The sequence below is a fragment of the Pan troglodytes genome, chromosome 21 (assembly GCF_028858775.2).
Source record: "Pan troglodytes isolate AG18354 chromosome 21, NHGRI_mPanTro3-v2.0_pri, whole genome shotgun sequence".
In the NCBI taxonomy this organism is placed as follows: domain Eukaryota; kingdom Metazoa; phylum Chordata; class Mammalia; order Primates; family Hominidae; genus Pan; species Pan troglodytes.
Window position 1 is genome coordinate 58,111,544 of NC_072419.2, and position 22,752 is coordinate 58,134,295.

The 22,752-nt window shown below is 48.7% G+C and overlaps 1 long non-coding RNA gene across 1 annotated transcript in view; it reads right to left on the reverse strand.

Moving 5' to 3' along the window:
• Positions 1-15,889: 15,889 nt before the first annotated feature.
• Positions 15,890-22,752, reverse strand: part of LOC104003621 (uncharacterized) — a 30,614-nt gene continuing 23,751 nt past the window's right edge. The window contains exon 3 of the long non-coding RNA XR_676303.3: positions 15,890-18,066. This is a non-coding gene — a long non-coding RNA (uncharacterized LOC104003621). The remainder of the gene's footprint in view (positions 18,067-22,752) is intronic.

The window sequence follows — 22,752 nt, forward strand, 5'->3', positions numbered from 1 at the left end:
TCTACTAAAAATACAAAAATTAGTCAGGCTTGGCCAGGCTCAATGGCTCACGCCTGTAATCCCAGCACTTTGGGAGGCCCAGGCAGGTGGATCACGAGGTCAGGAGTTCAAGACCAGCCTGGATAACATGGTGAAACCCCGTCTCTACTAAAAATACAAAAATTAGCTGGACGTGGTGGTGGGCACCTGTAATCCCAGCTACTTGGGAGGCTGAGGCAGGAGAATTGTTTGAACCCAGGAGGCGGAGCTTGCAGTGAGCCGAGATTGTGCCACTGTACTCCAGCCTGGGCAACAAGAAAGAGCGAGACTCCGTCTCAAAAGAGCGAGACTCCGTCTCAAAAAAAAAAAAAAAAAGTCAGGCTTGGTAGCGCACACCTGTGATCCCAGCTACTTTGGAGGCTGAGGGACGAGAATCGCTTGAACCTGGGAGGCAGAGGTTGGTGTGAGCTGAGATCACGCCACTGCACTCCAGCCTGAGTGACAGAGAGAGACTGTCTTAAAAAAATGCATTGAATACACCTAACCTACCAAACATTACAGTTTAGCGTACCTTCAACATGCTCAGAACACTTACATTAGTCCACAGTTGGGCAAAGTCATCTAACACAAAGCGTATTTTATAATAAAATGTTAAATAGCTCATGTAATTTATTGAATACTGTACTAAACTGAAAAACAAAATGGTTGTGAGTACTTGAAGTACAGTTTCTACTGAATGTACTAATTGCCTTTGTACCACTGTAAAGTTGACAAATCTTAAATTGAACCATTGTAAGTTGGTTCATCTTTGGTGATCTCAGGAAAGTAGGAAAGAGCTGGGCACGGTGGCTGCTCACGCCTGTAGTCACAGCAACTCGGGGGGCCGAGGCAGGGAGATCCCTTGAGTCCAGGAATTCGAGACCAGCCTGGGCAACATAAGGTGACTGTGTTTCAATTTATTTTATTATTATTTTTTTGAGACAGAGTCTCACTCTGTCACCTAGGCTCGAGTGCAATGGCTCAATCTCGGCTCACTGCAACCTCTGCCCCCCGGGTTCAAGCAATTCTTCTCCCTCAGCCTCGCCAGTAGCTTATAGGCTTATAGGATTATAGGCGTGCACCATCACACCCAGCTAATTATTTATTTATTTTTTTATTTTTTGAGAGGGAGTCTCGCTCTGTCGCCCAGGCTGGAGTGCAGTGGCATGATCTCGGCTCACTGCAAGCTCCGCCTCCCGGGTTCACGCCATTCTCCTGCCTCAGCCTCCCGAGTAACTGGGACTACAGGCGCCCACCACCATGCCCGGCTAATTTTTTTGTATTTTTAGTAGAGACGGGGTTTCACCATGTTAGCCAGGATGGTCTTGATCTCCTGACCTCATGATTCACCCACCTCGGCCTCCCAAATTGCTGGGATTACAGGCGTGAGCCACCGCGCCTGGCCTTTTTTTTTTTTTTTTTTTTTTTTTTTTTGAGACGGAGTCTCACTCTGCTGCTCAGGCTGGAGTACAGTGGCACGATCTCGGCTCACTGCAACCTCCACCTTCCCGGGTTCATGCCATTCTCCTGCCTCAGTCTCCCGAGTAGCTTGGACTACAGGCACCCGCCACCACGCCTGGCTAATTTTTTTGTATTTTTAGTAGAGACGAGGTTTCACTGTGTTAACCAGGACGGTCTTGGTCTCCTGACCTCGTGATCTGCCCGCCTCAGCCTCCCAAAGTGCTGAGATTACAAGCGTGAGCCACCACGCCCGGCCCACACCCAGCTAATTTTTATATTTTTTGCAGAGATGAGGTTTCACCATGTTGGCTAGGCTGGTCTCGAACTCCTGACCTTAAGTGATTTGTTCACCTTGGCCTTCTAAAGTGCTAGAATTACAGGCATGAGTCACCGCACCTAGCCTATTTTATTTCACTTTATTTTAGTTTTCGGACAGAGTCTTACTCTATTGCCCAGGCTGGACTGCAGTGGTGCATATCAGCTCACTGAAACCTCTGCCTCAGCCTCCTGAGTAGCTGGGATTACAGGCGCGTGCCACCAAGCCTGGCTACTTTTTTTGTAGTTTTTGGTACAGACGCGGTTTGTCCAGGCTGGTCTGTAACTCTTGGCCTCAAGTGATCCGCCCACCTCGGCCTCCCAAAGTGCTGGGATTATAGGCATGAGCCTTTTATTTTTTATTTAAAAAAATTTTTAAATTCTTTAAAAAAGGAAGAGATGGAGTGCTGGCCTATGACATGGTAACATAGTTCATCCGCTGCAATAGCAGGGAAGGCAGAATAGTTGGGTGCAGTTCAAGGCAGGTAGGTTAATTTAGCTTGGGAATGTGTGGGAGTTCACTACTGATTGCATCTATTGTGTCTATTACATCAGTGAAATTAGAAACAAGAGTAAGGAAGGGAAGAGGATGCTGAGTGTTAGAAGAGAGAAAGAAAGGGGTAAAAGTCTTCCAGGAAAGAAAGAGAAAGAATGAAGGAGGGAAATGCAGTGGGGTGGCTGGGTCCATGTGGGTGCTCATGCATTTCTTTCTTTCTTTCTTTCTTTTCTTTTCTTCTTTCTTTCTTCCTTTCTTCTTTTTCTCTCTTTCTTCTTTCTTTTCTTTCTTCTTTCTTTTCTCTTTCTTTCCTTCTTTTCTTTTTCTCTTCCTTCCTTCTTTTCCTTCCTTCCTTCCCTCCTTCTTCTCTCTCTCCTTCCCTCCTTCCTTCTTTTCTTTGTTCCTTCTTTCCTTCCTTCTCTCCTTCCCTCTTTTCTTTTCTTCTTTTCTTTTCTTTCTTTTCTTTTTCTTGAGATGGAGTTTCACTCTCATTGCCCAGACTGGAGTGCAATGGCGTGATCTCGGCTCACTGCAACCTCTGCCTGCCGGGTTCAAGCGATTCTCCTGCCTCAGCCTCCCGAGTAGCTGGGATTACAAGCCTGTGCCACCACGCCCAGCTAATTTTGTTTTTTTGTTTTTTTTTTTTTTTGAGACAGAGTCTCTCTCTCTGTTGCCCAGGTTGCAGTGCAGTGGTGCCATCTCGGCTCACTGCAAGCTCCGCCTCCTGGGTTCACACCATTCTCCTGCCTCAGCTAATTTTGTATTTTTAGTAGAGACGGGGTTTCACCATGTTGGTCAGGCTGGTCTTGAAGTCCTGTCCTTGGGTAATCTGCCGACCTTGACCTCCCAAAGTGCTGGAATTACAGGCGTGAGTGGACTATTTCTTCATTTTTCTTAAAATTATATATATATATATTTAAATAAATAATTATATATATATTTAAATAAATATTTATATATTTAAATAAATATTTATATATATTTAAATAAATATATATATATATATTTTTTTTTCAGAGGGATTTGCTCTGTTGCTCAGGTTGGAGTGGTGCGATCATGGCTCACGGCAGCCTCCGCCTCCCAGGCTCAAGCAATCCTCCATCCTTAGCCTCCTGAGTAGCTGGGACTACAGGTGCACAACACCACACCTGGCTAATTTTTTTATTTTTTGTAGAGACAGGGTCTCGCTATGTTGCTCAGGCTGGTCTTGAACTCCTGGCCTCAAGTGGTCCTCTTGCCAAAGTCCTGGGATGACAGGCATGAGGTTCGGCACCTGGCTATGGTCATGCATTTGAAGGGAAACCAGTTAGCTGTGGTAGTGCTTTTTTTTTTCCCCTCAGACATTTTCAGTGGTACCTGTCCAGGTGCAGAATGGACTAAGAGTTGGATTGAAAAGGAATGAGGTTTAGCCAAGCAAGTATGACAGAGAATAAAAGAACAGGGGCACTGAGGCTGAATGTGGGGGATTACAATGATGGACCCTAGACTCAAAGCCTGGTAAGAGAGGCAGAGCAGGAGGAAGTGAAGAGGAGTAAAACAGGTTTGTGAGCATGGAGGTTGGGGGAAAATCAAGGGATTATTGGACTTGGGGTCCCAAAGGGACAAAGCCAGAAAGATTTTAGGGGATAGTCGGAGGAAAAGATGCTTGAAATTGAGATGGTGGAGCCGATGTCGTGGCTGGAAAGGATGAGGGTATGGAGCACCTGCTCAGGTGGGGTGGATGACAGGAGCCTCATGGAGAGGAGGACAAGGAGCTGAGCAGCTGAGGTATCAAAGGGTCATCTTACCAAATACTGAAAATGTCAAGAAGTATTGTAGGTGAGCAAGACAGTCGGGTGACAGTGTCTTTAGGAACTGAGGAGCAGGCTCTCGGGTCTGCAGAAGAGGCAATGAGGAGGGGGCATAGACAAGAACAGGTGAGTCTGAGCTTCTGAGTCTCAGCTGAATGCTTTGGGGAGGAAGAATGGATAATTGAGGCCTCAAGAGGCAAGAAACTCACTTAGCCCAACTCCAGTCAGTGCACCAGGGTGACAGAGGGAAACAGAGCCCCTGGAGAGAGCTGGGGGAGAAGCAGTGTCCCCAGGGGAGAACCAAGGGCCAATTAGGGCAAGAACATTCCAAAAAAAAAGTGAGGATAAAGGAGATTTTGCCATGACGAACCAGAAGACACTGAGGAGGTGTTGGGGGCCGGTGACAGGGCTGGGGATTGGGTCAGATAAGAAACAGGTTTATGGGCATGGCGCGGTGGCTCATGCTTGTAATCCCAGCAGTTTGGGAGGCCGAGGTGGGTGGATCACAAGGTCAGGAGTTCAAGACCAGCCTGGCCAATATGGTGAAACCCCATCTCTACTAAAAATACAAAAATTAGCTGGGCGTGGTGATGCGCGCCTGTAATCCCAGCTACTCGGGAGGCTGTGGCAGGAGAATCACTTGAACCCGAGAGGCAGAGGTAGCAGTGAGCCAAGATCACGCCACTGTACTCCAGCCTGGATCCAGCCCAGGCTACAGAGCGAGACTCTGTCTCCAAAAAAAAAAAAAAAAAAACGGGTTTATAGAATTGGTCACGTAGGACCAGACGCTGTCTGAACCACTTTGCTTGTATCTAATCGTTTACCCCATGGGATAATTACTATTATTAACAGATGCATTTTCCAGATGAGAACTTTGAGGTATAGAAAGTAATGACCAAGATTCAGCTATAGAACTAGGCCACCGCCTCAGGACCATACTGGGTGTCAGCCCCTGAGCCAAATCCAGCCCACCACTTGTCTTTGTATGACCTTCGAGCTAACAGTGGGCTTTAGAGATGAACATTTGAATCTATTTGATGATGAACATTTACTTTGAATCCCAGTTAACCAACATGTCATCCCCTCTAAAAGAATTCCATTCTTCTCATTAGTAGACCTATATTAGGAGAAAATTAAATTGTTATTATATTTTGAATTTCATCAATTGCAAATTTGTGAAAATTTGTTTTCTCACTTGTGTACCTACATCATATTCTTGATTGTGCCTCTTGGTCTGTAAAACCTAAAATCTTCCCTTTCCTTCCTTCCTTCCTTCTTTCCTCTCCTTCTTTCCTTTTCTCCTTTCTCTCTTTCTGTCTCTTTCTCTCTTTCTCTCTCTCTTTCTTTCTTTCTTTCTTTCTTTTTTGAGATAGGGTGTCACTCCATCACTCAGGCTGGAGCGCAGTGGCACAAACATGGTTCTGCAGTCTCAACCTCCTGGGCTTAAGCGGTTCTCCTACCTCAGCCTACCATGTAGTGAGACTACAGGCACACTACCATGCCTGGCTACTTTTTTTGTGTGTGTGTGTCTTTTTAGACGGAGTCTCGCTCTGTTGCCCAGGATGCAGTGTAGTGGCACGATCTTGGCTCACTGCAACCTCTGCCTCCCAGGTTCAAACGATTCTCCTGCCTCAGCTTCCTGAGTAGCTGGGACTACAGGCACCCACCTCTACGCCTGGCTAATTTTTGTATTTTTAGTAGAGACGGGGTTTCACGATATTGGCCAGGCTGGTCACAAACTCCTGACCTCAGGTGATCTGCCCGCCTCTGCCTCCCAAAGTGCTGGGATTACAGGTGTGAGCCACTGTGCCTGGCCTAATTTTTTATTTTTATTTTTTTGAGGCAGAGTCTCACTCTGTTGCCCAGGCTGGAATGCGGTGGTGCCATCTCGGCTCACTAGAACCTCCTCCTCCTCCCAGGTTTAAGCCTGATTCTCCTGCCTCAGCCACCCAAGTAGCTGGGATTACAGGTGCACACCACCATGCCAGGCTAATTTTTGTAGTTTTAATAGAGACGGGGTCTCACCATGTTGACCAGGCTGTTCTCAAACTCCTGACCTCAAGTGATCTGTCCACCCTGGCCTCCCAAAGTGCTGGGATTACAGGTGTGAGTCACTGAGCCTGGCCTAATTTTTCTTTTCTCTTTTTTTTTTTTTTTGAAACGGAGTCTCGCTCTGTCACCTAGGGTGGAGTGCAGTGGCACAATCTCGGCTTACTGCAAGCTCCGCCTCCCGGGTTCACGCCATTCCCCTGCCTCAGCCTCCCAAGCAGCTGGGACTACAGGCACCCGCTACCATGCCCGGCTAATTTTTTGTATTTTTTAGTAGAGACGGGGTTTCACCGTGTTAGCGAGGATGTTCTCGATCTCCTAACCTCGTGATCTGCCCACCTCAGCCTCCCAAAGTACTGGGATTACAGGCGTGAGCCAGTGAGCCACCGTGCCGGGCCTGGCCTAATTTTTCTGTAGAGACAATGTCTTACCATGTTGCCAAAGCTGAACTCCTGGGCTCAAGCCATCTTCCCGCCCTGGCCTGCCAAAGTGTTGGTATTACAGGCATGAGCCACCGTGCCCGGCCCCTAAAATATTTCTGTCTGTTCCTTTACAGAAAGAGTGTGCCAACCTCCGTACTATATTCACATATCTCTCAGTGGAGGAAATGCTCAATAAATGTCCGATATTATTGTTGATATTATTATCATCATTGACACCTAATTCACAGGACTTCGAAACAAGCTAACTATGATTCCAGCCCTGTGCTGTCACGCAAAAGATATTAAACAAATGTTGGCTGGGCACAGTGGCTCACACCTATAATCCTAGCAGTTTGGGAGGCTGAAGAGGGTGGATCACCTGAGGTCAGGAGTTCGGGACCAGCCTGGCCAACATGACGAAACCCCGTCTCTACTAAAAATACAAAAGTTAGCCAGGCGTGGTGGCGCATGCCTGTAATCCCAGCTACTCGGGAGGCTGAGGCAGGAGAATCGCTTGAACCCAGGAGGCAGAGGTTGCAGTGAGCCGAGATCGTGCCACTGCACTCCACCCTCGGCGAAAGAGTGAAACTCCATCTCAAAATAAATAAATAAATAACAAAAAACAGAGGTTAGCTATTGAATGAATGAGTGAGTGAATGAATGAGTGGGTAGGTGAAGTGGAGGAGGATGTGAAGTTGGTGGGAGTGAGGGTGCTAGAAATCTCCACATCTTTCACCAAGGCAGAGAGCTTATCGGGGGAGGAGGAGCAGAAGCAGTGAGTTCATTTCCAGAAATGTTGCTGGAGGTGAGTTGACTAGCTCCACATAAACCCTGGGAATGATCACTGAAGCTGGGTAATTTCACCATTGTCCTCAGTATCTGACTCCCGATGGAAAATTCCACAGCTTCACTAAAAGACCTGTATACCTCTGGAATATTTTTATAGGGAACATAAAAGAAATGAATGTGGGATTTGGGGGACTGGGGAGCAGATTCTGAGGAGCTGGTCCTCTGAGAAGAGTTAATCAGGCAAGTCCAGTAATTATCTGGTTCCAGCTACATTTGAAACACTGTGCTGGGTCCCTTATGTAATTGTCCTTCCAACTCTGAGAAGTAATTTTATCATTCCCTTTTCACATATGCAGAAATTGGGATTGAAAGAAGCTGTGCTCCATCCCAGGGCATTGCCTCCTCCAGCACTGGGTCTAGGCTTTGCATCAACCTGTCTACTGCCGGTTGGCCATTTGTGTCTTCATGCTACCCACAGGGCCCTCGAGGCTCTACCTCTGAGATTCAGCAAAGGAGGTCCTGCCTCATGGAGCTCACAGTCCAGGGAGAAAGACAGACAATAAACAAGCAAACAATACACAAATAAAATAGGCCAGGCATGGTGGCCCACACCTGTAATCCCAACACTTTGGAAGGCCGAGACGGGTGGATCACTTGAGGTCAGGAGTTCGAGACCAACCATGGCCAATGTGGCAAAACCCTATCTCTACTAATAATACAAAAAATTAGATGGGACTGGTAGTGAGTGTCTGTAATCCCAGCTACTGGGAGGCAGGAGAATAGCTTCAATCCAGGAGGCAGAAGTTGCAGTGAGCCAAAATTGCGCCATTACAGTCCAGCATGGATGACAGAGCAAGACTATGTCTCTAAAAATAAAATAAAATAATAAAAAAATTGGCTGGACACAGTGGCTCACACCTGTAGCACTTTGGGTGGCCGAAGCAGGCAGATCACCTGATGTCAGGAGTTTGAGACCAGCCTGGCCAGCTTGGTAAAGCCCCAACTCTGCTAAACATACAAAAATTAGCCGGGCATGGTGACACGTATCTGTAATCTCAGCTACTGGGGAGGCTGAGGCATGAGAATCGCTTGAACCTGGGAGGCAGAGGTTGCAGTGAGCCACGATCACACCATTGCATGATCAACTGTCTAGCACTGAGCAACAGGACTAGACTCCATCTCAAAAAAAAAATAAAATAAAATAAGAAATGCAAAATTGTTACAGGCGTTGTAAGGGAATAACAAGATAATAGAATTAGGGAGAGACTGCAGGTGGAGGCCAGATGAGATGTTCATGGGTGCCCCCTTGGAGCAGAGACCTGTAGAGCTACAGGAAGGATGTTCTAGAAAACACCAAGGGCCCTGAGGTAGGAAGGAGCTTTGAGGCATCAAAAATGAAGCTACTGTCCTTGGTGTACAGCCAAGAAAAAAGATGGGAGAAGTTGAGGTTAGGGGTGGGTGGGACCAGATCACAGGGGCCTTGTAGGCCCTGCGTGTGATTTGAATTTCATTCTAAGTGATGGGGGCTTTAAGCTGGGGAGGGAGGTGACCTGATTCACCCTGGAAAAGAGTGCCCTAGATGCTTGTGGAGAAGAAAATGAAGAGGGCGAGATGGAAGGCAACCTGGAGACAGACCTCAAGGATGCCATTCCCTGCCTCACCCCCATCGCTCCCCAGAAGCTTGGGTGAAACCACCTTCCATCTGGTCCTTCCAGTTCCTACCTCTCTAGTTGAGGGGGAGCCTAGCAAGTTGGGGTAGGGCCTGCTATATAATTAGTTAGGCCCAGTGCGAAATGAAAATAAAGACTCCAAGCCGGGCGTGGTGGCTCGCACCTGTAATCCCAGCACTTCGGGAGGCCGAGGAGGGCGGATCACAAGGTCAGGAGATCGAGACCATCCTGGCTAACACGGTGAAACCCCGTCTCTACTAAAAATACAAAATATTAGCCAGGCGTGGTGGCAGGCGCCTGTAGTCCCAGCTACTTGGGAGGCTGAGGCAGGAGAATGGCGGGAACCTGGGAGGCAGAGCTTGCAGTGAGCCGAGATCGTGCCACTGCACTCCAGCCTAGGCGAAAGAGCAAGACTCAGTCTCAAAAAAAAAAAAAAAAAAAAAAGAAATGCAAGATGCTAACAGCAGAGTGTTCAGCCAAGCATGATGCCCTTCTGAGCACAGACCCCATGAAGTTGACCGTGGGGAGAAGACTTTGGACCCAGTGGTTAGGGAGGCTGCTCTGAGAAGGTGACACCTGACCTCCTTCAGAGATCATGGCCTTCTTGGGCCTGGTGCGGTGGCTTACACCTGTAAGCACTTTGGGAGGCCCAGGCAGGAGGATCGCCGGAGGCCAGGAGTTCAAGAGAAGTCTGGGCAATATAGTGAAACCCTTGTCTCTACCACCGTGCCCAGCCTACAAAAAAATTTTTAAAAATATTAACTGGGTATGGTGGTGCATGCTTGTAGTCCCAGCTTCTCGGGAATCTGCAGTGGGAGGATCCACTGACTTCAGGAGTTCAAGGCTATGCTCTCACTGCTGCTCTCCAGCCTGGGTGACAGAGCCAGCCCCTTGTCTTTAAAAAAAAAAAAAAACAGGCTGTGTGCAGTGGCTCACGCCTGTAATCCCAGCAATTTGGGAGGCCAAGGTGGGTGGATCAACTGAGGTCAGGAGTTCGAGATCAGCGTGGCCAACATAGTGAAACCCCATCTCTACTAAAAATACAAAAAATTATCTGAGCGTGGTGGTGGGTGCCTATAATCCTAGCTACTTGGGAGGCTGAGGCAGGAGAAACTCTGGAACCTGGGAGGCGGAGGTTGCAGTGATCCGAGATCGCACCACTGCACTCCAGCCTGGGAGACAGAGTGAGACTCCATCTCAAACAAACAAAAACACAGAGAGAGAGAGAGAGAGAGAGAGATTATGACTGTCTTGGTACCAGCAGATGTTGCTTTGTAATCACCAAGTGGGGAGAGGGGGTGGCAGCCTGTCTTACACACCTGGACCACATTGCCCAACAACACTGCTCCACCCAGTCCGTAAAACCTCCCTCGGTGGCTATCTTCACCTAACATAGACACCTATTCAAAGCATCTGATGAGGTTATGTGCGTGCTACCACTTGGGAAAACGAAACTAAGAGCACTATAGGAACAATGATGAATATCATCATCATCATCATATTTACAAAATGCTTGCATATCACACCTGTAATCCCAGCACTTTGGGAGGCTGAGGCGGCGAATCACCTGAGGTTGGGAGTTCGAGACCAGCCTGACCAACATGGAGAAACCCCATGTCTATTAAAAATACAAAATTAGCCATGCATGGTGGCAGGCACCTGTAATCCTAGCTACTTGGGAGGCTGAGGCAGGAGAATCGCTTAAACCCAGGAGGTGGAGGTTGTGGTGAGCTGAGATCGCGCCATTGCACTCCAGCCTGGGCAACAGGAGCAAAACTCCATCTCAAAAAAAAAAAAAAAAAAATGCTTGTGTAAGTATTTATTATGTTAATACAAAATATTTATTATCAAAAAATAAACAATACATTTTATTGAACCATCATGTATCATCCTTCTTCTTAGTGGAATTCATTGTATAGATACTGTATCTCTTATATTTCTCCTGATAATACTACAAGATTGATCCTTGTCCAACAGATATTTCCTGAACACCTACTATGTGCTGCAAGTACTGAGATCCACAGTGCAATCTGGCAGCCAGGGAGCACCCCCGATCACAGACACTGTGGCCCCGCAGTGGATGGGTGCTTCCATTGCTGGAGCTCACTTTTCCTGCTCTACAAGTACTGAGATCCGCAGTGCAATCCGGCAGCCAGGGAGCACCCCCGATCACAGACACTGTGGCCCCACAGTGGATGGGCACTTCCGTTGCTGGAGCTCACCTTTCCTGCTCTGCAAGTACTGAGATCCACAGTGCAATCCGGCAGCCAGGGAGCACCCCCGATCACAGACACTGTGGCCCCGCAGTGGACGGGCGCTTCCGTTGCTGGAGCTCACTTTTCCTGCTCTGCAAGTACTGAGATCCACAGTGCAATCCGGCAGCCAGGGAGCACCCCCGATCACAGACACTGTGGCCCCGCAGTGGATGGGTGCTTCCGTTGCTGGAGCTCACTTTTCCTGCTCTATTGTTGTCATAGAAGAAAGTTCCATACCCAACATCACATTCTCTACTTATTTGTTTGTCTCTCTTTTCCTCTAGAACTGCAGGAGCTGGGAATTTGAACTGTTTCTCTCACTTCTGGATCCCAGCATTTAGAACAGGGCTCCACTCACAGCAGCCACTATTGCTGAAGAAGCAAATCCCGCGGGATTGCTTGAGAAGGTCATTGGACTTCACAAGAGATGTCTGGGGTGGAGACGGGACTTGGGAAGATGCTGGTTCATGGATGGTGTGGGGGCTGCAGGAGGAGATGCCTGGGGAGAGAGTATCTAGTAAGAAGTGACAATGTTGGTTGGGCACGATGGCTCATGCTTGCAATCCTAGCACTCTGGGAGGCCAAGGTGAGAGGATCACCTGAGGTTAGGAGTTTGAGACCAGCCTGGCCAACATGGTATAACCCCGTCTCTACTAAAAATACAAAAAATTAGCCAGGCGTGGTGGTGGGCGCCTGTAATCCCAGATACTTGGGAGGCTGAGGCAGGAGAATTGCTTGAACCTGGGAGGCGGAGGTTGCAGTGAGCCGAGATCATGCCACTGCACTCCAGCCTGGGCGACAAAGTGAAACTCCATCACACAAAAAAAAGAAGTGACAATGTCCTTGGGTCTGCCTTGGTGCCGCAGGGGAGTGTGGTCATAGGTCGAAGACAGAGAAAGAGCCATTAAGAAATGGGAGTAGGCTGGGCGCAGTGGCTCATACCTGTAATCCCAGCACTTTGGGAGGCCGAGGTGGGTGGATCACCTGAGGTCAGGAGTTCGAGATCAGCCTGACCAATATGGTGAAACTCTGTCTCTACTAAACATACACAAAATTAGCTGGGCATGGTGGCGCATGCCTATAATCCCAGCTACTCAGGAGGCTGAGGCAGGAGAATCACTCGAACCCAGGAGGCAGAGGTTGCAGTGAGCTGAGATGGCGCCATTGCACTCCAGCCTGGGGGACAGAGCAAGACTCCGTCTCAAAAAAAAAAAAAAGAAATGGGAGTAGCCCAAAGGGGTGAGTGATGGTTACCTGAGGGCTCTCTCTGGAAAGCAGGACTTATCCACACTCCTCAGTATCTTGATGCTGCTGAGAGATCAACATCAGGGCTGGGAAAAGGGCTGTTGGATTTGAGAGAAGGGATGAGAGTCAGGAAGCACACTGGGGGGCCGCTTCCAGGGACAGGAGACATCAATGGAGGGGAAATGAGAAATAAGTGGACCTGCACCTTTTGCTAAGGGAGGCTGTTAAGGGAGGAGAGAGACCGGACAGTTGCTAGAGGGATGGTGGCCAAGGGAGGGTTTCGTTTTTGTTTTAAAGATGGGAGAGATTATAAGTGCTGAAGGGAAGGATGAAATTCAGAAGGAAAGCTTGCGTATTCATGGGGGATCAGGAGTAAGGAAGGTTCTGAGGTGGCAGGCAGGGCTAGGAGGCGGCGGGATTGGTTTTTGGAGGGACATCCGTTAACAGGAGGAGAGAAGCTGGGGACCAGGAGCAAAGCCCAAGGCCTTCCCAGGCCCTGGAAACCCTCCGTGCTGGGCCGGTCCCCTGCTGCTTCTCTGGTTTCACTTCCTTTCTCAGCCCTGTTCCCACTTCTGCTCTGGCCCCCTGGCTCCCTGGCTTTTCCCTGAGTCCTCCCACCAGGCTCCTGCCTTTGCCTCACTTTCCTCTCTCCCTAGGATATTTTTGCTGCAGAGATCCACGCGGCTCAGTCCCTCGCTTTATCTGGGTCTCTGCTCTCCTGTCCATCTTTCAGAGCTCTTCCCTGACTACCACATAGGCAACAGTATCCTCCTATTACCTTCCATTCAGACCCTCTCCTTTACCATAGGGCCTTTGCACCGGCTATTCTCCCTGCCTGAAATACTGTGCCTTGCCTGATTATTATTATTATTATTATTTTGAGACAGAGTCTCACTCTGTCACCCAGGCTGGAGTGCAGTAGCACGATCTCAGCTCACTGCGACCTCCACCTGCTGGGTTCAAGTGAGCAAGCATGGCTAATTTTTGTATTTTTAGTAGAGATGGGGTTTCACCATGTTGGCCAGGCTGGTCTCGAACTCCTGACCTCAGGTATCAACCTGCTTCAGCCTCCCAAAGTGCTGGGATTACAGACATCTGCCACCACACCCCCGGCCCCTGATTTTTTGTTTGTTTGTTTTTTTGAGACAGACTCTCCTTCTGTTGTCTAGGCTGGAGTGCAGTGGAGCGATCTTAGCTCACTGCAACCTCTGCCTCCCGGGTTCAAGTGATTCTCCTGCCTCAGTCTCCTAAGTAGTTGAGATTACAGGTGTCCGCCACCATGCCTGGCTAATTTTTGTATTTTTAGTAGAGACAGGGTTTCACCATGTTGGACATGGCTGGTCTTGAACTCCTGACCTCAGGTGAGCTGCCTGCCTTGGCCTCCGAAAGTTCTGGGATTACAGGCATAAGCCACTGCGCCTGGCCTGATTTTTTTTTTTTTTTTTTTTTTTTTTGTAGAGATGGGGTCTTGCTTTGTTGCGTAGGCTGGTCTCGAACTCCTGGGCTGAAGCTATCCTCCCGCCTCAGCCTCCCAAAATGCTGGGATTACGGGAATGAGCCACCAAGACTGGCCCCTTCCCTGATCTTGTTAATGACTCAATCTTCACCCCTAGCTCAAGCATCTGTCTTCAGTCTTGTCTCTTCTTTCTCCCCAACTAGGTCAGGTTCCCTCACACAGGACCCTTGGAGAGCTGGGCACTTCTCCAATAGCATTCGTTGAAGTTACTATTTTTTATCTGTGAGATTGGCTAAGACCTCTTTCTTGCTCCAGACTACAGGTACCATCCAAGCAGAGGCCACATCCATCTTACCCAAATGTGTATTTTCAGTGCCTGCTGGAGTGCCCGGCACCCAACGGGTACCCAGAACTTAGGGTGTTGGGTGTACTCATGGATCAGAACTTCAGTTCAGCCCGAGCTGTAGACCTGAAGACTGAGGCTCAAGATATTCCATCATCAGATATCGAGGGTCGGAGGGTAAAAAAAAGAAAAAGAGCCAGGCGCAGTGGCTCCCGCCTGTAGTCCCAGCACTTTGGGAGGCCGAGGCAGGCAGATCACTTGAGGTCAGGAGTTCCAGACCAGCCTGGACAACACTGTGAAACCCCATCTTTCCCGAAAATACAGAAAAGTCCCAGCTACTCAAGTGGCTGAGGCAGGATAATTGCTTGAACCTGGGAGGTGGAGGTTGCAGTGAGCCGAGATTGTGCCACTGCACTCCAGTCTGGGTGACAGAGTGAGACTCTGTCACGAAAGAAAGAAAGAGAGAAAGAAAAAGAGAGAGAGAGAGAGAGCAAGAGAGAGAGCAAGAGAGAGAGCAAGAGAGAGAGAGCAAGAGAGAGAGCAAGAGAGAGAGAGCAAGAGAGAGAGAGAGAGATCATCGATACTCATTTATCAAATACTCAAACCCGTATCTGTCTACACATGCTATTGACCTAAACTATACTTTTCAAGAATATTCTTCGCTGCCAAGGCTGGAGTGTAGAGGCATGATCTCGTCTCACTGTAACCTCTGCCTCCTGAGTTCAAGCGATTCTCCTGCCTCACCTCCCTAGTAGCTGGGACTACAGGCCTGCACTGCCACACCCAGATAATTTTTGTATTTTTGGTAGAGATGGAGTTTTGTCATGTTGGTCAGGCTGGTCTCAAACTCCTGACCTTAGGTGATCTGCCCGCCTTGGCCTCCCAAAGTGCTGGGATTACAGGCATGAGCCACTGCGCCTGGCTTCAAGAATATTGTTCATTTACAGAGGCATAGAGGTTAAGAGTACCCTCTGAAATTACACAGCCTGGAATTGACTGCTAGCTCTCCCCTCTGCAATCTTTCTGGCACCAGTCATGTTGGTTCAGCTCCCTCTGGGCCTCACTTACCCATCTGTAGAATGGGGATATTAACACCTGCATTGTACATCTATTAGGAGGATGAATGTGATTATCACATGTAAAAGGCTAGAGCCATGCTTGACACATGATACATATTCAAATTCCAGTCAAGCTTCTCTCTTTTTTTTTGAGACGGAGTTTCACTCTGTCACCCAGGCTGGAGTGCAGTGGCACGATCTCGGCTCACTGCAAGCTCTGCCTCCCGGGTTCAGGCCATTCTCCTGCCTCAGCCTCCCGAGTAGCTGGGACTACAGGCGCCTGCAACCAAGCCCGGCTAATTTTTTTTTTGTATTTTTAGTAGAGACGGGGTTTCACCGTGTTAGCCAGGATGGTCTCAATCTCCTGACCTCCTGATCCGCCCGCCTCGGCCTCCCAAAGTGCTGGGATTACAGGCGGGAGCCACCACGCCCGGCCCAGCTTCTCTTTTTGAATGCCAGGCTTTGTGCTAAAACTCTTACTGGTTTTTACACTGAGCCCCCAAAGATTATCAACCTAAATTTCAGGACGCATGTGTTTTTATTAATGTCTCAGAAAAGTCAGATTGGAAGTTGCATGCACAATTCCTGCCAGAACAAAGTACAGCCATCTCTCTGCACTAATGCATTTCCAGCTGGTGGAGTTCAGTTTTTAAAGAGCAGTAAATACTTGCAAGAGACGAACGGCAGGAAGTGAATGAAGGAATAGATACATTTTTAAGATCCACTGACAGCTTGTACATTCTGGAAGCCATGTGGGTCAGGGGGATGAATTTATTGGCTTTAACGTCAGACGCTCTGCAGGCCGTGAGATGTGCCTTTTGTCCTGACGTCAGCTGAGAGCAGATCTTTGGAAGGATTTGCCCATTGAGCACATTTGCTGAAACATCTTGGCTTCATTACATTTATGAGTTTTAAAAGCGTGTAAAATATTTTATGTGGTTCTTGCAAAAGGGTAACAACATAAATAACCTGCAGGGATAGGATGATTTTCAAGAAATGGGGTCAGCCGGCAAGCCAGTGTTCACTCTGTGGACATTCTGAGTGTACAGAATATTAATACTTCATTTGCCCCTCCGGATCCACTCTCCATTTTCTCTTCCCTCCTCTGTGCCCAAGAGGCCGGGCAGTGGGGACCACATCTCCTGGTTCTGTGACATCTGGTTTCTTGCTGGGTTCAGCCAATAAGGAGCAGGAATGGGAGATGGGAGGGCCAAGGTGGGGCTGGGGTATTAACTCCCTGGCTGGCCATGGTCTGGCAGTGGCTGTGTCCCTCTACTGAAACCCACAGCTCCCATGGGGTGGCCTTTTTCCTATGGATCTTGCCATTTTCTGATAACCACTCCCTCCTGCTGCCTTTGGAGGCCTTGGAGAGGGAAGGGCTTTTGGTTGTTGGTAGCCCCGGGGTGCTTCATCAACCCTGCTGATTTCTCTATAACTTGCTTATATCTTGGTAAATACCCCTTTTATTAAACATTCCTCAGCCGGACATGGTGGCATGTGCCTGTAGTCCCAGCACTTTGAGAGGCCGAGGCAGGAGGATCTCTTGAACCTGGGAGGCGGAGGTTGCAGTGAGCCAAGATTGCGCCTCTGCACTCTAGACTGGGCGACAGAGTGAGACTGTCTCTAAAAAAAAAAAACCAAAGAACCCCAAAAGACTCTCCTCAGTTACTCTGCTCAAGTGAGCCTTTTAATTATCTTGGGGACCTTGTATAGGTACAGTTATTATTTTGTTTGTTTGTCTGTTTTGAGACAGAGTCTCACTCTGTTGCCGAGGCTGGAGCGCAGTGGTACAATCTTGGCTCACTGCAACCTCCACCTCCTGGGTTCAAGCAATTCTCCTGCCTTCGCCTCCCAAGTAGCTGGGATTACAGGCATGCACCCCCAAGCCTGGCTAATTTTTGTATTTTTGGTAGAGACGGGGTTTCACCATGTTGGCCAGGCTGGTCTCAAACTCCTGACCTCAAGTGATCCGCCGCCTCGGCCTCCCAAAGTGCTGGGATTGTAGGTGTGAGCCATCATGCCCGACGGGCACAGTTGTTAATATCATGTTAGATTGAAAATCAAAATCTTACAGAAACTTCAGCCTTTATATCACGATGGCTTCCTGTCCCTATGGCAAGGTAATCCTTAAGAGAGAGGCCAAGCTCAAAGCTGTAGCCAAATAATTTAATATCTATGAGGTGACTTTCACATACCTCATACTAAATATGCAAGCCACACATGACCTCTACAATCCAGAAATACCTGTTTTAGCAGCGAAGATAGACTATCTGATGAGAAATCGTACTATGGGAGGAACATGGCTTGGCAATTAAGAGTCTCTATTTGTTTTCTGGGGCTGCTGTAACAGAGAGCCACAGACAGAGCGGCTTACACAGCACAGATGTATTGTCTGAAGGCTCTCTGGGTGCTGTGAGGGAAGGATCTGTGCCAGGCCTCTCTCCTTGGCTCGTAGATGACCGTCTTCTCCCTGTGACTCTGCCGTCATCTTCCCTCTATGTCTGTCTGTCTCTGTGTCCACATTTCTCCCACAGGTCACCAGTCCTATTGGAATAGGGTCTCGGTAAAGACCCTATTTCCAAGTAGAAACACATTCTGAGGTGCTGGGTCTCAGAGCTCCAACATCTCCTTTTTGGGAGGATACAATTCAACGCAGAGCAGAGGCCGACATCCATGAGTTTAAATCCAGGTTGTGTCACCTTGGGCAAATTATTTATTTATTTATTTATTCATTTTTGAGTCTCGCTCTGTCACCCAGGCTGGAGGGCAATGGCGTGCTCTCAGCTCACTGCAACCTCCGCCTCCTGGGTTCAAGTGATTCTCCTGCCTCAGCCTCCTGAGTAGCTGGGATTACAGGCACCCGCCACCACGCCTGGCTAATTTTTGTATTTTTTAGTGGAGACGGGGTTTCACCATATTGACCAGACTGGTCTCAAACTCCTGACCTCAGGTGATCTGCCTGCCTCAGCTTCCCAAAGTGCTGGGATTACAGGCGTGAACCACCATGCCCGGCCACCTTGGGCAAATTATTTAAACTGCTCAGTGTTTGTGTTTCATCACCTAGAAAATGGGGATAGCCTGGGCTTGGTGGCTCGCACATGTAATCCAGCACCTCGGGAGGCAGAGGCAGGAGAATCACTTGAACCCAGGAGGCAGAAGTTGCAGTGAGCTGAGATTGGGCCACTATACTCCAGCCTGGGCTACAGAGCGAGACTCCATCTCAAAAAAAAAAAGCCAGGCATGGTGGTATGTGCCTGTAGTTCCAGCTACTTAGGAGGCTGAGGCTGGAGGATTGCTTGAGCCTGTGTGGTCAAGCTGCAGTGAGCTGTGATGGTGCCACTACACTCCAGCCTGGGCAACAGAGCAAGACCTATCTAAAATATAAAGTAAAATAAAATAGGGATAATATTTTTACAATCACTTTGCAGGATACTGTGAAATAAGGGGTGGGAGACTGCTTAAAAAGTGCCTGGCATAGGCAGGGCGCGGTGGCTCATGCCTGTAATCCCAGCACTTTGGGAGGCTGAGGTGGGTGGATCATGAGGTCAGGAGATAGAGACCATCCTGGCTAACACAGTGAAACCCCGTCTCTACTAAAAATACAAAAAATTAGCTGGGCGTGGTGGTGGGCACCTGTAGTCCCAGCTACTCAGGAGACTGAGGCAGGAGAATGGCGTGAACCCGGGAGGCGGAGCTTGCAGTGAGCCGAGACTGCGCCACTGCACTCCAGACTGGGCGACAGAGTGTCAAACAAACACAAAAACGTGCCTGGCGTGTGGCAAATGTTGTCGGTGTGGGCTTTCGCTATTATTAACCTGAAGTGTTGTACTTTCACATAACAACTCCATTGAGTGTCTTCAGGCATCTCAAACTTCCCCGTCCAGTTGGCTCGTTTTCCAATCCTACCCATCTTGGAAAATGGCACCCTCACCAGCCCAGTTGCTCAAGCTGTCCATGATCCTTCTCATCATTGCCACTTTCACTCCACCAGTGAACCTGCTGTATGCCCCTCCAAGGACACGCTGCATTCTGAATTCATTGCTTCTCTTCATCTCATTAGTTAGATCTGATGAGACGGCCCTGCCATCCTCTCTTGGACACTCTCTTGAACAAAGCAGTAACCTCTTAGCTTGTTTTCCCGCTTTCACTGCACCCCTTCTAGAGATCATCCTCTGTACAGGAGCCAAGGGATCTTTAAAAACATGGATCCCGGCCGGGCGTGGTGGCTCACGTCTGCAATCCCAGCACTTTGGGAGGCCGAGGAGGGCAGATCTCTTAAGGTCAGGAGTTCGAGACCAGCCTGGCCAATATGGTGAAACCCTGTCTGTACTAAAAATACAAAAATTAGCCAAGTGTGGTGGCGGGCGCCTATAGTCTCAGCTACTTGGGAGGCTGAGGCAGGAGAATCGCTTGAACCTGGGAGGCTGAGGTTGCAGCAAGCAGAGATCACACCACTGCACTCCAGCCTGGGCAACAGAGCGAGACTCCATCTCAAAAACAAACAAACAAACAAAAACAAAACATGGATCCCATCATGTCTTTTCCTGCGTAAGGCTCTGGATGGCTTTCCATTGAAACTAGAACAAAATCTACACATCTTTGTTCTAAGGCCCTCTTCCAAGGCCCTAATGATCTGGTCTCTGCCTGCCTCTCCAATGTGACTTCCTACCATTCTCCCCTGGATCACTAGATTTTAGTTACATGGGTCTTCCTGCTTTTCCTCCAATATAACAAGCAGATCCAGCTTCAGTGCCTGTGCACTTGCTGTTCTCCGGGCTTGGAATACCCTTCCAAGAACTTTCTCCCTCACTTCATTCAGGTCTTTGCTCAAATGTTACCTCTTCAAGGAGGTCTTCCTTGCCCACCATTTTTTGTTTGTTTGTTTGTTTTCTTTTTTTTTTTGAGACAGAGTCTTGCTCTGTCACCTAGGCTGGAGTGCAGTGATGCGATCTCGGCCCACTGCAACCTCTGCCTCCCAGGTTCAAGCAATTCCTGTGCCTCAGCCTCCCGAGCAGCTGGAACGACAGGAGACACAAGCCACCATGCCCAGCTAACTTTTGTGTTTTTAGTAGAGACAGGGTTTTGCCATGTTGCCCACTCTGGTCTCAAACTCCTGAACTCAAGCAATCTGCTCACCTCAGCCTCCTAAAGTGCTGGGATTATAGGCATGAGCCACCGTGCCTGGCCGAGATTCCCTATTTCTTTTTTTTTTTTTTTTTGAGATGGACTCTTGCTCTGTTGCTCAGGCTGGAGTGCAGTGGTGTGATCTCAGCTCACTCCAACCTCCACCTCCCGGGTTCAAGCGATTCTCCTGCCTCAGCCCCCTGAGTAGCTGGGACTATAAGCGCATGCCACCACACCCGGCTAATTTTTGTATTTTTAGTAGAGATGGGGTTTCACCATGTTGGCCAGGATGGTCTCGATCTCCTGACCTTGTGATCCACCTGCCTTGGCCTCCCAAAGTGCTGGGATCACAGGCGTGAGCCACTGCACCCGGCCAGCTCTTAATTGCATTATTTTATATTACCATTCTCACAGCATTAAGCACCCTCAGCAGTTCTATTTACGCACTTCTTTGTTTTGCTTACGGTCCACCTCTACCAACAGAATGTAATTGATCTGATAGTTGAGAGGTCTCCCATGCTCACTGCTGAATCCCCATCACCTAGAACAGTGCCTGGCACTTAATAGGCATCTAGTAAATCTTTGCGGGGGCAGGATGGGAAGCAAACACAAAATGATATGTGGTTCTCTTCTCTCTTTTCTGCCCCCTCTCCAAACAAAACCACCAGCAGAGGAAAGAAACAAAAAGTCTATGAGTTGTCAAGATTTCTGCTTTGGGGCACAGTGGTCATGCCCGTGATCCCAGCTTTTTGGGAGGCTGAGTTGGGATGATCATCTGAGCCTAGTTGTTTGAGACCAGCCTGGGCAACATAGCAAGACTCCATCTCTAAACAAAAATTTTTTTTTTTTTTTGAGACAAGGTCTTGCTCTGCCACCTGCATTGGAGTGCAGTGGCACTATCATAGCTCACTGCACCCTCAACCTCCGAGGCTCAAGTGATCCTCTTACCTTAGCCTCCCAAGTAGCTTGGACTACCGGCGTGCACTACCACACCTGGCTAATTTTTTTGTAGTGACGAGGTTTCGCCATATTAACCAGGCTGGTCTTGAACTCCTGGCCTCAAGTGATCCTTCCTTCTTGGCTTCCCAAAGTGCTGGGATTATAGGTGTGAACCACCATACCTGATTCTACAAAATTTTTTTAAAAAAGTTGGCCAGGCATGGTGGCGCATGCCTGTAGTTCCAGCGAGGTGAGGTGGGACCATTGCTTGAGCCCAGGAGTTGGAAACTGCAGTGAGCTTTGATCCTGCCACTGTCTGGGCAACAGCATGAGACTCTGTTTCTAGAAAAACAAAACAAAACAAAACAAAAAAAGATTCCCGCTTTGGAACAATGGCTAGGGGCTGGGAATCTAGGATGGATCCAGAGTGGGCAAGTCTTGGCTTCTTATAACTGCAGAATCCCACGATGGATGTGTGGGTGGGCTGGGGTAACAGATCTACTCAGGTTGGGGGCTGGGGGTATCGCGAGGTGTTTAAGCCTGTCAATAAAAAAAGTGACCGCTGCTTTGTATCTGCAGCTACTCAAGGGAAATAAAGCCGTTTGCTTATAAAGAATTTCCATAAACATTTCTGAGGATGTGTATTAGGGGTAATCTTGGGATGTGCATTAAACTAAACAGGGTAGTATAAACACAGGAACAGGCTGAAAGGGGGAGAATAAATGGCCCAGGTTTGCCCTGGCCCGATGGCCTTAGGCAACTTGTGCAGCCTGCAGAAACCCAGAGACTTCAGTTCATTATTTAAAGAAGGCGGAGACAAAGAGGGAAAACCAAACGCAGCCCTCCCATGGGTAGATAGATTCTTGAACAACCTCTGGAATTAAGCTTTTTTTTTTCTCTCCTCCTGGTGTTCAATGCTTTGGATTCCTGAAGTTATCTATGTTGAAATACTCGAGAGATGGTAAGGAGAACAGGAACAGGTAGCTTTGGGAGGCACGTGCTCTGGGCTAGGCATAGTTCTTTTTTTTGGGGGGGGCGGGGGAGGGAGTCTCGCTCTGTCGCCCAGGCTGGAGTGCAGTGGCGCGATCTCGGCTCACTGCAACCTCCACCTCCCGGGTTCAAGCAATTCTCCCTTCTCAGCCTCCAGAGTAGCTGGGACTACAGGCACCTGCCACCACGCCCAGCTAATTTTTTTGTATTTTTAATAGAGACTGGGTTTCACTGTGTTAGCCAGGATGGTCTCGATCTCCTGACCTCATGACCCACCCGCCTCGGCCTCCCAAAGTGCTGAGATTACAGGCGTGAGCCACCGTGCCCGGCTG